This window comes from Microcebus murinus, chromosome 8, assembly GCF_040939455.1.
Source record: "Microcebus murinus isolate Inina chromosome 8, M.murinus_Inina_mat1.0, whole genome shotgun sequence".
NCBI classification, from domain to species: Eukaryota; Metazoa; Chordata; class Mammalia; order Primates; family Cheirogaleidae; genus Microcebus; species Microcebus murinus.
Genome location: NC_134111.1, coordinates 40900326 through 40914024, shown reverse-complemented (window position 1 = coordinate 40914024; position 13699 = coordinate 40900326).

Sequence of the window (13699 nt, the reverse complement as noted above, 5' to 3'; positions counted from 1 at the left end):
TTTTCACTTGTTTGCTACAGTTTTCCATCTGCCTATATATGGAAGAAACCATGTGACACCAACAGGACATTTGCGTTCTATTTGTTATCTTGTCGATGACTGTGGAACAATTTGCTTGAGTTCTTTTTGACTCATTTTCTCTATAAAGAGGAGGATACTTTCTGCTCCACAAAGCTCTAATATGATTTGGTGATGAAATGAATTCTGGAAAGACAATGTGTTAATACTAAGAGTTATTATCTTTTCTATACACATATTTAAATTCCTGGGATTGAATTCAGCAAATAGGAAACAGGAACATGCAGGCCCCCATTCTAAATGATTGAGAAAGAAGTTGATAAAAAAGACCACATTTAGCAAAGAATTTTAATTTGGTGAAGAAACTGAACAAAGAAAAGAAAAAAGAATATCGATAATGCTCAACAATAGTGAATTGCATCCATGTTGTTAATGTAGGGATAGCATCTTGTATTCTACAGCATAATTGTCATTTGTGTGTCCATTTATGAAAATAAATTCTAAGAACGTCATTTTGAGTTCCTCAAAGCAATCATGCCTTCAGCGTCATTGATGCCAGATGATTGAGTGCACTAAGCTTACCAGATGTACACGTGTGCATATATGTGTATAAATGTATAGTAGTGGCACCTCTGAGACGTTTTGGCTGCTTAGAATCAACAGTGAGTTGTGTATATGTGTACATTTGAATGTAAGTCGTAGAAATAAGGTGAGTCAAAGTGCAAACTATTAAAAAGGAAGGGCCCTGGAATGAATGTTACTGTGCAGTCCAGCAGAGGCTATTGAATAGATTGTGGCTTTTGAGAACAAGACAACAGAAAAATTACAAAGAAATCTTACCAGGCGCATTCTGGTGACCTATGGCAGGGAAGAGCTCTCCATAGGCCTGCCAAATAGCCTCTTCTAGTTGTGATTCACGTTTTCAGAAGAAAAAGCCAGCTAGCTAGTCAAAAAGGGTGGCAATAATTGCATTCTCTGTCAGTGGGAAAATAGGAAAATGAAAAACAGGGTAACAAGTCAGAAAGGCAGAACTCACTTAGCACATTCGGAAATCTCTCAGTTTGAAGTCAAAACTAAACATCTTGCTTCCTTTTTTTTTTTTCTTGTTTTTTTCTCTGCTCCATCCATGTTGAGAATACACATCTTGTTTCCTTTGGAAGCTACAAACAAGTTTTTTCTTCATCATGGTGCATTATTTCCTGTAAAGAAAAATGAAGCAATGCTGTTTACATGTTTGATGTTTAGAAAAATAAAGACTGGCAGTCGCCAGAACGATGGGACAACAGATAAACAGCAGACCCAGAGATTTCCTTCCCTCCACCCGGCCTCCACCCTGCAAGCTTCCCCGGAGAGGAGAAGGCAGATGCGAATCAGAGCTGGCAGGGTGGAGCTCTCGGAGCTTGGATCCCGGGAGCATGACTGGCAGCCCCACTCTGGGCCTCTGGCTAAAATTCTGGAAAGACTCCAGGAACTGCCAGGGCCAGCAAACCTCTTTAGGTCATATGATTCGGCCAAAGATCCTGACAAGAAATCTTGCCTTGACTTGGGCGCAGGGGGGCAGGGAGGTGGAAGCCAGGAATGAATTATCTGAAGAAGCACGAACATTTCTGCTCGCCTCTGTGCCCTTTCCTGAGAGGCTGTGCTTGGAATCCCACTGGCCTTTCTGGACCAAGCCCTGGTGATTTAAGAACACAGTGGAGGCTCCTCACAGCTCTGCCTTCATTCCAAAAAGAGCCCCTATGTCGTGCCTGGTGCAAGCAACCTACCCTTACAGATCTACAAATCTGCTCCACTTTGGGTAAGGCATTCTAGGCAGGCAACAGACAAGAAAAACCAGAGAAGCTTCTCTGCATGAGGCTAGGGGTCTCTAGCTGACAGCAGGAGAAACATAGCTCCCTGCCCAGAGGCCCTGGCCTTGGTTGATCATCAAATGCCTTGTTGAAAAATAAAATCATCCTAAATGGTTTAAAACTGTAACTGACTTTGTTATTTAAATATTAATGATGTTACTTCTTTACCTAAATGCAGTGACTGTAATTGGAATATTATTAGCTGTTCTCATAAATATAGGGTTTAAATGTCTATCTTGGATGAGGAAGGAAACTGGGGTTTTATTTTCCAGAGGGAAGATGGGCATGCAGTGTGGGGCAGTGTAAACAGTCCAGCTCTGGAGGCTGACTGGTTCGGGTTTGAGGACTGAACTAGCCACACCCAGGCTTTAGCTAGTCTACTAGCCAGAAAAGCAAACTTCCTGAACTTCCATCCCTTCCTCTTTAAAATGGGGCTAATCACATAATGACAATATAAGGTCATGGTGAGGATTTAAATAAATAAATCACCTAGGATAGGACCCAGTACATGGTAACTGGTCACAAAATGGTGACTACATTTATATTATTAAAACAGAAGAGATAAAGGCATTAACAACATAAGGATTTAAATATCAATAGGAAGTATTAGGGCAATGAGATTATGGGGCCACTTTCTGTTTTCTCCTTCATTCTTCTCTTTATTAAAAACAAAATAGATCAATGAAATTTATGATATTGATTTTCTATATATAGCATATCTATATTTCTCTCTCTCTCTCTCCACCTATGTGTACGGATAGAGAATTGAATGTCTGCATGTGTTAATCTGAGTTGAAATGAGTGCTTGCTCTGGAGACCTAAGTAAGACACCAGCAATGACAGTCCAGCGTGGGGAGGAGACACTCAGCAATCTTCAGGCAGGTTGGGGTATTTTGTCGAAATTAGCTACAGAACTTTTGGTTTAGTTCAGTTTTCATCTTCATAAAATACCATGATCAGAGAGCATGATTATGTAAATCTCTTTGTGCTTGGAAGTAATGTGATTCTACGCTGATCACAAAGAGAGCAAACGACCACTTCCACACTCCCAAATCATACTCAGGAGTCCTTGGTTGGAAGCGAGAATGTGTACTTCGAATTGGTTTTCACATGGAGAAAATTATTCCCTGCAAATTTCCTGTCCCCTGGCTGACAGGAAGGGAAGAGGAAGATCTTGCAGTGTTCCTCTGAGGTTTCCGATTCTCAGAGTCATTTATAAACACACAGCTGTCACTGTAGGCATTTGGTCAATGAGCCTCTACGTTGGAGTCTACCTGGTTAGGGTTGGTTCTGCTTGCTTTGTCAAGTGGGCGCCTGCTCTTCCGTTTCACTGAACTAATAAATCATGAATACTTTTCTTAGCCATTTAAAAGTCATTTCCTCTCATTTTCCCTGGGCACCAGAAGCAATCTTATACATGAAGGCTGGTGTGTGTGTGTGTGTGTGTGTGTGTGTGTGTGTGTGTTTTGATTGCTGCCTCCAAGAATAGCATGTGATAGCAAAAACTGCTTAGAGATTTTCCATCCAAAATTTATCAACAACCTAGACTCTAGCATTGCATTCATCAAAAAGCAAAGATGTATGCCTTGTATTACTTAACCTTTCCAAGCCACCTGCTTCTTATTATATTTTGTATTTCATATTCAAGTTCCTATTTGAAATTCAAACATCTTATTACAATCATGTGTATGCTTTCTAAACTAAAGTGGGGCATTTTAAAATCTGGTGTTTCATGTATAAAAATTGCTTTTGTGATAATCCATTTAGTCAACAAATATTGTTTTGTGCCAAGTGTAACCCACTTTTCTAGATATTAGGAATACACTAGTGAGCAAAGAAGAGGATAGGGTCTGTCTTCATGGAGCTTGGAATTCTAGTGTATCTGGGGGTGGAGAGGGAGAGAGATGGACAACAGATGCCTAATAGCACATATTAGACTGGGATGAGTGTTATGGAGAACAAGCAGAGCAGGAAGGTGGCACTTTCCAGGAGTATGGATGTATTGTGGGGAGGAGGGTGTTCAAATTTAAATGGGGTGTACTCACCAGCAAATTGGTATTAACGGATCAACACCTAAGTGGACATATAGGAGTAACATTTATCGAGTGTCGGGAGGGTGGGAGGGGGGAGGAGGGTATACAACCACAACGAGTAAGATGTGCAACATTTGGGGGATGGACATGCTTGAAGCTCTTACTCAAGGGGGGAGGGGAGCATGGGCAATATACGTAATCTTAACACTTGTACCCCCATAATACACTAAAATAAAAAAAGGATTATAAACAGACAAACAAACAAACAAACAATAAGTAAATAAATGGGGTTATCAGGGAATACCCCACTGGCAGGGTGACTTTTAAGCAAAGGTCTGAAGGAGATGAGGGAGTGAGCCAGGGGGGTAACTGTGGAAGCTCATCCTCCTCAGAGGGATGGCAAGTGCAAAGACCCTGCGGCTGGAGCTGCCTGGCATTGTGAAGAACACAATGAGGCAGATGTAGCTGGAATGGAGTGAGTGATGGAGAGAGCAGCAGGAGACAAGGTAGGAGAGGAAAGGTAGCCAGATCAGAAATACACAAGTATTTCAAAGAGTAAAAAATGACCAATTAGTATAATTACTAGGATCTGGGACAACATCAATTAATAAAACAGATGAAAAACTCATGCCTCCTGGAGTTGACATTCTAGTGAGGGGTGGCAGAAAAAAAATGCTCAAAAAAGCAAATTGTACAATATTCTAGAAGTGATCTATGCAATAGGAAAGAAGTGGATAGGCAATGGTGGGGTTGGATGTGTGGTGCTTAGCAGTGTGTTGTGAACTTCAGCAATCTTAGAATGTAAACCTCTCAAGACTAGAGTATAAAGTCTTTTTCATACTAATATTCAGTTCTTAGCACATCATGAGTAACTGATCCAAATCCATTGTCTAAACTGTAACAGCCTCTTGCCAGTACCACATGGAAAAGATGAGGTTCTATTCTAAAGCTGGATAAACTTGACTCATGCTCTGGAAAAGGCCACAGTACCTTGGATGTTGTTAGGGCGAAGCCTTTTGTAGATTCTGGGATAGAAGGAAGATCCTAGTGTTCTATTCCTTATATGAGGCCAGCAAGTCTGACTCCAGCTCAATAACTCACGTTAGATAAACCTATTTTCAGCTTTACTTGCAGGAGGTAACTCTTGGTCATTCTTTATCATCCATTACTTTAGATGACGGGTGATATGGTCCAACAATTGAACCAGAAATATATTCATTCACCGGCAGCAACGATGTATTTTTCTGCATTATGCTCGTCCTTGGCAAAGGATTCTTCAGCTGCTCCCTCTGCTGCCTTGCTGTCAATTTGATAAACGGACAGGCTTCCTTCCCAGCAGGGCTGGTGTGGTTCCAGGCTGCGGCACTGCCCACTTCAGCAGCCTGCAGACCATTGTCGCTGCCTCCCGCGAGCTCACAGAGCCCACGCCGAGTGCGCCTGGGCATCCAAAAGGCAATCGGGCTGACAGCACCAGGCCAGTACAAGGAGAAAATCAAGTTTCATTTTGTTCTGTTAAATGTCTCTGCCAGACTCTAAAGAGACATACTGCCAGTAGAATAAAGGGAAAGTAAATCCTGTCCATTGCACAGAGATATTTTGAAAATTTACTGCCAGGACCTTGCAACAGACACATTGGTATATTTTAGCTTTTCCTTCAAATAGTTTCTCTAACTCAGCAGTGATTCATTTGTGTCATGGATTTTTCAAAGGCAAGAAAGATTCAAATAGTGCATTAACGAGCACAGTTTTGAATAGTAAATAGGATGTGGCAGATCGTGGAGACTAAAGAAAGGTTAGTCACAGAAAACCAGTCCTGCCCCAGCTTTGCAGCAGAATTGATAGCATTAGCATATGTGAACAGACTAACTGTGGATGATGAACCAGATCCTCCTCCTAGGTATGTGCTCTTTGGTAGTCTACGTGAGGCAAAACCATAATCACAGTAATAGTTGTATTCCTGTGCCCCATCTTTCGCAGTATATTCTCCCCCCACTCCCATCCCTGTGATGTTCCTGTGGGGAAGGTGAGGTGAGGATTTTCATCACCATTTTATAAAAGGGGAAAGTGGGGCTCAAAGAGATCTAGTGCCCGGATCAAGTTCACACAGCTGGTGGTAGTAGCAGGGATGTGTTCCAACGTCTTCCTACTTAGAGGAGGAAGTAAATGAAAAGTAAGAAGTTGAGAGCTTTTTCATTGTAAAAACCAGGAAGTTTCACTATGATGATGAAGTATATTGAAAAAATGGGCAGGTATATATCTTCAGCTAGGTGGGGGATGCACAGATTTTTTTCTATCATTATTATTTTTTAAACTATACCTGTATGTCATACATTATATGTGCTCTTTTGTATGTATGGTGTGATCCATGATGATAAGAAATTACAAGTAGGGAAGGGAACTAATTGTTTTTAATACCTAATATGTCCCTGGCACTATGGTAGGCACATTAGATATGTAATCTCATGTTTTTAATATTAGATATCTTCCATGGTAAAAATTTTTCTTAACCATTACAGGATTTAATGACACATCATCATTATAGCCCATCTGATCCATCAGTTTGAGAAGCTCCAAATGACAAAATAGTAGTCATAGCTTTAAATTCAGTGGAACACTTTAGGCCTTTCTGTGTTCTCTGGTGGAAACCTGCCCCAACTCTCCATCCTCACCGTTGGTGCCACTATTCTGAACTTTAAATTCAGAAGAGCCCAAAGATATATGGATGGGAAGGAAGCACGCATTCTGCAAAGTGGGTCACTAGGAGTCCTGATGAGAAGGGCCAATTCTACCCATGGGTTTTCAGGCTGATGTATTTGAGTTACACTTCACCATATATTGGCTATAGGTTCTGTACATTTACAGAATCCTGGAGGACAGCACCCTTCCTTGGGTGTGGTCCCCAAGCTAGCTCCTTAGCTGGGCCTTTAATCATTTTACTAGGGTGGCTTCTTCAGAGTGTTGCAATAAGAATATCGTGGGACCTGTGGGTTCTCCAGTGATGCACTCATGTGATACCTTCACTGTAAAATATGTCCCTTGGTCTGAGGCATGTTATTGGGACCCCATGTTGGTAAATGACATAGTCTTTAAGTTCTCAGATGGTGCTGGTGCAAGCACTTTGGGCAGCAAAGGCAAACTCACAATCAAAATAGTTGTCAATTTGGTAAGGATATATTGCCGCTATTCTAGGATGAAAATCATCCAAAATAATCAACCTGTCACCAAGTGATTGATCAGCTTTCTTGAGAGATGTTTGCATATTGAAGCACCATATTGAGTCTCTGCTGCTGGCAGCCTATGGATTCAGCAGTGGCAGTAGCTAGACAAGTCTATGCATGGCCACCATCCCTGCCACCAAGTCCACTTCATTCATGGGACTACTGTGCAAGCACTGGGGTGGCTGAGGTCAGATGCTGACTGCCACCCACTGGACAAGCCATCCTATCCACCTGATTGCCGGTGCCTGTCTGAATGTTCTAGAATGCTCTCTAATAGACGTTAACACAAGACACAAATACCCATATGTGCTCTCAATTCTCTGCCAGAGAGTCACCCATAAGTATATATCTCAACCTTCCTTATCATCAAGCTCTTATTTGTGCTTTTGTTCAGGATTTTGACCAAGCAACAAAGCCATTTGTTTGTGTATAGTTTTGCTTTAGGCAATTTCTCTCTGGTGTATGGCCAAGTGTATTGTTCAGACATATGCCTACTGGGAAAAGTTCCCTTGTAAACTGTCCTTAAGGGCAACCTTTGGGAGAAGGGATGGGTGTATACAACCACAACGAGTAAGATGTGCAACATTTGGGGGATGGACATGCTTGAAGCTTTTACTCGAGGGGGGAGGGGGGTATGGTCAATATAAGTAAACTTAACACTTGCACCCCCATAATATGCTAAAATAATAATAAAAAAACAGCAAATAAAAAAAGGGCAACCTTTGAGTGGGGCTGTATCGTGGTGCTAGTCTATTTTCAGTTATGACAAACATGCTGAGCTAACCTGCGTGTGCACTAGGGGAAACGCCCATGAGAGCACGGGTATAAATTGAAAGAGAGGCATCAGTGTAATAGATCTAAGTTACATGGAAGTCCGGGCCACCTACTTATGCAACTTTCTTGTGCCCAATTCTAAATGTACCATTTACATCATGCAAAGGATTGCTGATGTTCCTGCATGATCTTATGACTGTATATCTCATAATCCCAACTCATCAGAGACAGCTCCAGTTGCATAGGCACACTTGATGTTCCCTACTAAGGCTCAAAAGCATGCTTGAAATGATGAGTAGTTCTCTGCTTTTGAAGGTTTGGCCTTGCTTAGAACACAAACCTGTGCTGCAATTCTAATATTGAGCTTTAACAAAGACTCTATACAGCATCGCCATCCACTAAGGGTCTCTCTAGCTCTATCCATCTTCTAGGTCATCCTGCCTGAGCATCAGGGCACCTTGCACAGCAGTCTGGACCTGTTACAAGTCCTCTCTTGTTCTGGGCAGCATATACCGCATCTGAAAATGGCAGCTGTCCAAGTCACTGAATAAATTGTTCACAGCATATAACCACATGTGGTATATGCTGACTCCAGTATCCAAATGAGCCCACCAAGTACAGTGCCTCTTTTTTAGTGGTAGGAGGTGCAAGTGCAACAATTTGTCATTTATATTAAAGGGTATTTTCCCACATGTTCCAGTTCATTGGATCTTTAAAAACATCATTCATATGGTAGGTCCTTGAAACATTGAGGGTTTTGTTATTTGTCTTCTGGCATGTGTGTATGTATCTTCCCGGGACACCCTGAGTACTTGCCCCTGTCTTCGCCAGGTCCGATTACCATGATGTCACCATTGGTGTTAACTAGCAATCATGCTGCTTTGGTGGGATACCTCTGTCAATTATATTCTGACAGAGAGCAGAAGAATTAACCTGGTCCTGGGGCAACACAGTAAATGTATACTACTGTCTTTTCTCCATAACAGCAAACTGCCTTTGATCCTTGTTACTGATGGGGATTGAGAAAAACACATTTGCCTGATCAAAAGCTGCATATTAAGTGTCAAAGACTGTGATAATCTGTTCTAGTAAAATACCACATCTGGCATAGCAGTTGTGATTTTGATTGCCATTTGGTTATGTTTACTTTGGTCCTCTGTCATTCACAATTATCCCTCTAGTTTTTGCAGGGGCCAAATAGGTGAATTGAATGGTGGTATCTCGTCATCCTTCAAGTTTTTGATGGTGGTGCTAATTTCTGCAGTTTCTCCTGAGATGCAGTATTACAGTTTCAGGGACTTTCTGGTGCCTTTTATAAACACATAGTGGCTTTTATTTCTCTGGTCAAGGAACTAATCTTATTTTTAAAAAATTATTATGGGTACATAATAGTCATATATAGGGTACATGTGATATTTTGATACAGGCATACAATGTGAACTAGTCAAATCAGGGTAATTGGGGTATGCATCCCCTCAGGCATTTATCATTTCTTAGTGTTAGGAACATTCCAATTCCACTGTTTTAGTTATTTTAAAGTATACCCTAAGTTATTGTTGATTATAGTCACTTTGTTGTGCTATCAAATATTGTTCATTCTACCTACTATATTTTTGCACCTATTAACCATCTCTACTTTATCTCCTATCCCCACTAACTTTTCCAGCCTCTGGTAACCATAATTCTACACTCTGTCTCCATGAGATCAATTGTTTTTAATATTCAGCTCCCACATAATGAGTGAGAACATGTGAGATTTATCTTTCTGTGCTTGACTTATTTCATTTAACATAATGTTCCCCAGTTCCATCCCTGTTGTTGCAAATGGAAGAATTTCATTTTTTGTGGCTGTATAATATTTCATTATTTCTATGTACCATAATTTCTTTCTTTCTGAATTCCCTTCCTTTGGATATATAGCTATCAGTGGGATTGTTGGGTCATATGTTAGTTCTATTTTTAGTTTTTTGAGGAAGCTTCATACTGTTTTCCATAGTGGTTGCACTAATTTATATTCCCACCAATAGTATATGAGGGTTCCCGTTTCTGACATCCTTGCCAGCATTTGTTATTGCCTTTCTGGTGAAAGCCATTTTAACTGGGGTGAGATGATATCTCATTGTACTTTTGAGTTGCATATCTCTGATTACTAATGATGTGGAGCATTCCCTCAAATACCTGTTGGCCATTTCTATGTCTTCTTTTGAGAAATGTCTATTAAGATCCTTTGCCCATTTTTTAATCAGATGATTTAATTTTTTCCTATTGGGTGGTTGAGTTCCTTATATATTCTAGTTATTAATACCTTGTCAATTGGGTAGCTTGCAAATATTTTCTCTTATTCTGTGGGTTGTCTCCTCACTTTGTTGATTGTTTCCTTGGCTTAGCTTGATGTGATCTCGTTTGTCCAATTTTGTTCTGTTAATGTATCACATTGATTTGCTTATGTTGAACAACGCTTGCATCCTTGGGATGAATCCCTCTTGATCAGGATAAATAATCTTTTTAATGTGTTGTTGAATTTTGTTTGCTAGCATTTTGTTGAGGATTTTTGTATCTGTGTTTATCAGGAACATTGGCCTATAATTTTCTTTTTTGTGTACCTTTGTCTGGTTTTGGCATCAGGGTGATATAGGCCTTTTAGAATGAGTTTGGGAGTATCCTGTTCTCCTTGACTTTTTGGAATATTTTAAGTAAGATGGGTATTATTAATAGTTCTTCTTTGAATACTTTGTGGAATTCAGCAGTGAGGCCATCAGGTCCTGGGCTTTTCTTGGGTGGAAGACTGTTTATTACTGCTTCTATCTCATTGCTTGTTATTGGTTTATTCAGGTTATGGATTTCTTCCTGGTTCAATCTTGATAGGTTTTATGTGTCTAGGAATTTATCCATTTATTCTACATTTCCCAATTTATTGGCATATATTAGACTCTAATGACCCTTTGGATTTCCGCAGTATCAGTTGTAATGTCTCCTTTTTCGTGTCTGATTTTATTTATTTGGGTCTTCTGTCTTTTATTCTTAGTCTAGCTAACAGTGTGTCAATTTTGTTTATCTTTTCAAAAAACAAACTTTTCGTTTCCTTGATCTTTTGTAATTTTTAAATTTCAATTTCATTTATTTCATTTATTTCTTTTCTGATCTTTATTATTTCTTTTCTTCTACTAATTTTGGGTTTGGTTTGCTCTTGTTTTTCTAGTTCTTTGAGATACATTGTTAGGTTGTTTATTTGAAGCTTTTCTACTTTTCTGATGTAGACACTTATTGCTATAAACTTTCCTCTTATTAATGCTTTTATTGTATCCCATAGGTTTTGATATGCTGTGTTTTCATTTTCATTTGTTTTTAAAAAGTTTTTAATTTCCTTCTTAATCTTTTCATTGACCCACTGGTTATTCAGAAGCATATTGTTTAATTTCCATGTGTTTGCCTATTTTCCAATGTTCCTCTTATTATTGATTTCTGGTTTTATTCCATTGTGGTCAGAGAAAATATTTGGTATGATTTCAATTTTTTTGAAGTTTTAAAGACATGTTTTGTGGCCTAACATATGGTCTATTCTTGAGAATGATCCATGAGCTAAGGAGAAGAATGTGTATTCTGTAGCTGTTGGATGCAATGTTCTGTAAATATCTATTAGGTCCATTTGGTTTATAGTGCAGTTAAAGTCCATCTTTGTTGATTTTCTGTCTGGATGATCTGTCCAAAGCAGAAAGTGGAGTGTTGAGGTCACCAGTGATTATTGTATTGGGGAATATTTCTTGCTTTAGCTCTGATAATATTTGCTTTATGTAACAGTGCTCCAGTGTTGGGTGCACATATATTAAGAATTGTCATATTTTTTTGCTGAATGGACCCCTTTATCGATATATAATGACATTCTTTGTCTCTTTTTACAGTTTTTGTCTTGAAATCTATTTTATCTGATAGAAGTATAGCTACTCTTGCTCTTTTTTAGTTTCCATTTGCATGGAATATCTTTTTTCTATCTCTTTATTTCCAGTCTATATGTGTCTTTATAGGTGAAGTGGGTTTCTTGCAGACAACATATAGTTGGCTCTTTTTTTAAAAATCCATGCAACCAGTCTATGTCTTTTGATTGGAGAGTTTAGTCCATTCATACTCAGTGTTATTAGTTGGTAACAACTTACTACTGCCAATGAACTAATCTTGATTGCACTAAGGGACTGGGCAAATGCTTACACAGATGGCTATGGCCCAGGGTTACATTCATTGTCTGGCTTCCATAGCCTCTCTCTGATGAAGGGTCACAATAGCATTTTGAATTCCTTGCTATCAGAGCCAGCTCAGACTCTTGTCTAACAGTCCTTGAACGATCTGGGTATTCTCCTTTCCCCAGTGTACATACATCTGGAATCCTGGCAAACAGTTTCAGGTCCCTTCAGAGAAGGATAAGGAGATATTTATTTTATATCGTTGTAGTGGTGTTGCAGAATACTTCTAAATGGGACCTAACCTCTTTAATAGTCAATGAGCTCTGTCTGGATCAGAGATTGAGCTCTAGGTCTGGGAACAGACTTAGATTTAGAAACTGGGTGAGTGACTATGATTTTCCATTGTGGGGACTGATATCAGTTTTTTGCTTTCCAGATATCACCTATTGGTTATGTGGATTAAGCAAAACTCTAGTTGGCTGCCCATCCATCTTGATCCCATGGTTTGTTAACAGTTGCTACAGATCCCTATGGGTCACAGCACCCTGATTGTCACTCTGGCCTTGCTGCCTATTCCGTGATTATGACCATCCTGTTTCTGTGAAGACAAATTAGCCTCCCTTATTTCAGGATCCTATCAATTTCACTGATGCTGGGGAAACTAGTTCCAACATTGCACTTCCAACTGTCAACAGCTACAGCCAAGCTTTCTCTACAATGTTGGAGCTCCCCTCACCACTCATTCTTTATTGACTGAGTGTAAGAGTGTTCTTTAGACCCCTCAGGTAACATAATCGGTGGTGAGTTCTTTGATTTAACACAATAAATCCATGGCAAAACTCCTACCTCCCTGAGCCTTTCAATCCCTTCCCTAATATTCTGCCAAACCCTGATTTACCTGATTATTTTGATAAGTTCCGAGCTTCAAGGAACAATCTTGGCAGTGTATCAGGACCAATTCTGTGTGTCCTTGCTAAGATATTGAACTCCATGTCACTGGAGAGTGTACCAATGTCAGTAAATTCTCCCCTTTGCAGTCTTATACTCTAACCTCATATATGAGCACTCCCAAGATCTGCTCTTACACTTGTTCCCCTGTTTTCTTCTGGGCATATCAGCTAGGTCTTGCAGTTCTTCGGCTGTGCTATTTCCTCCCAGAGCTGGTACCATATACGCCCCACAGTGGTGTTGTTATCTAAACACTTCTGTCATTACAGCTCTTGCTGCACAGGATAGGAACCGATGGAGGGTTCTGCTAGCTGTTTAGTATATGCACTGAGAGATCAGAGAAATAACTTTCTGGTGGGTCCAGTCTGGAGGCAGTGAGGTGAGATGAGGGCAGAACATGAAGGAGAAGAGACTATCTTATGAAGTGTCTACCTCAGATGAGGTTTTTACAGAGTTTCTAGGTCAGAATTTGTTAACAGTGGCACCATTGACATTGGGCTGGATAATTCTTTGTTGTGGGGGGTTATGCTGTACACTGTAAAATATGAACAATGGCCTCTCCCTTTTAGGTGCCAGTAGCACCTCCCTCCCTTGGTTGTGATAACCATATTCCCCCTGGTGAACCACTGCTGAGATGTTAGGAGGCTGCTTTCCTTTTACAGCTGGGCTCCTGAACATGTCTT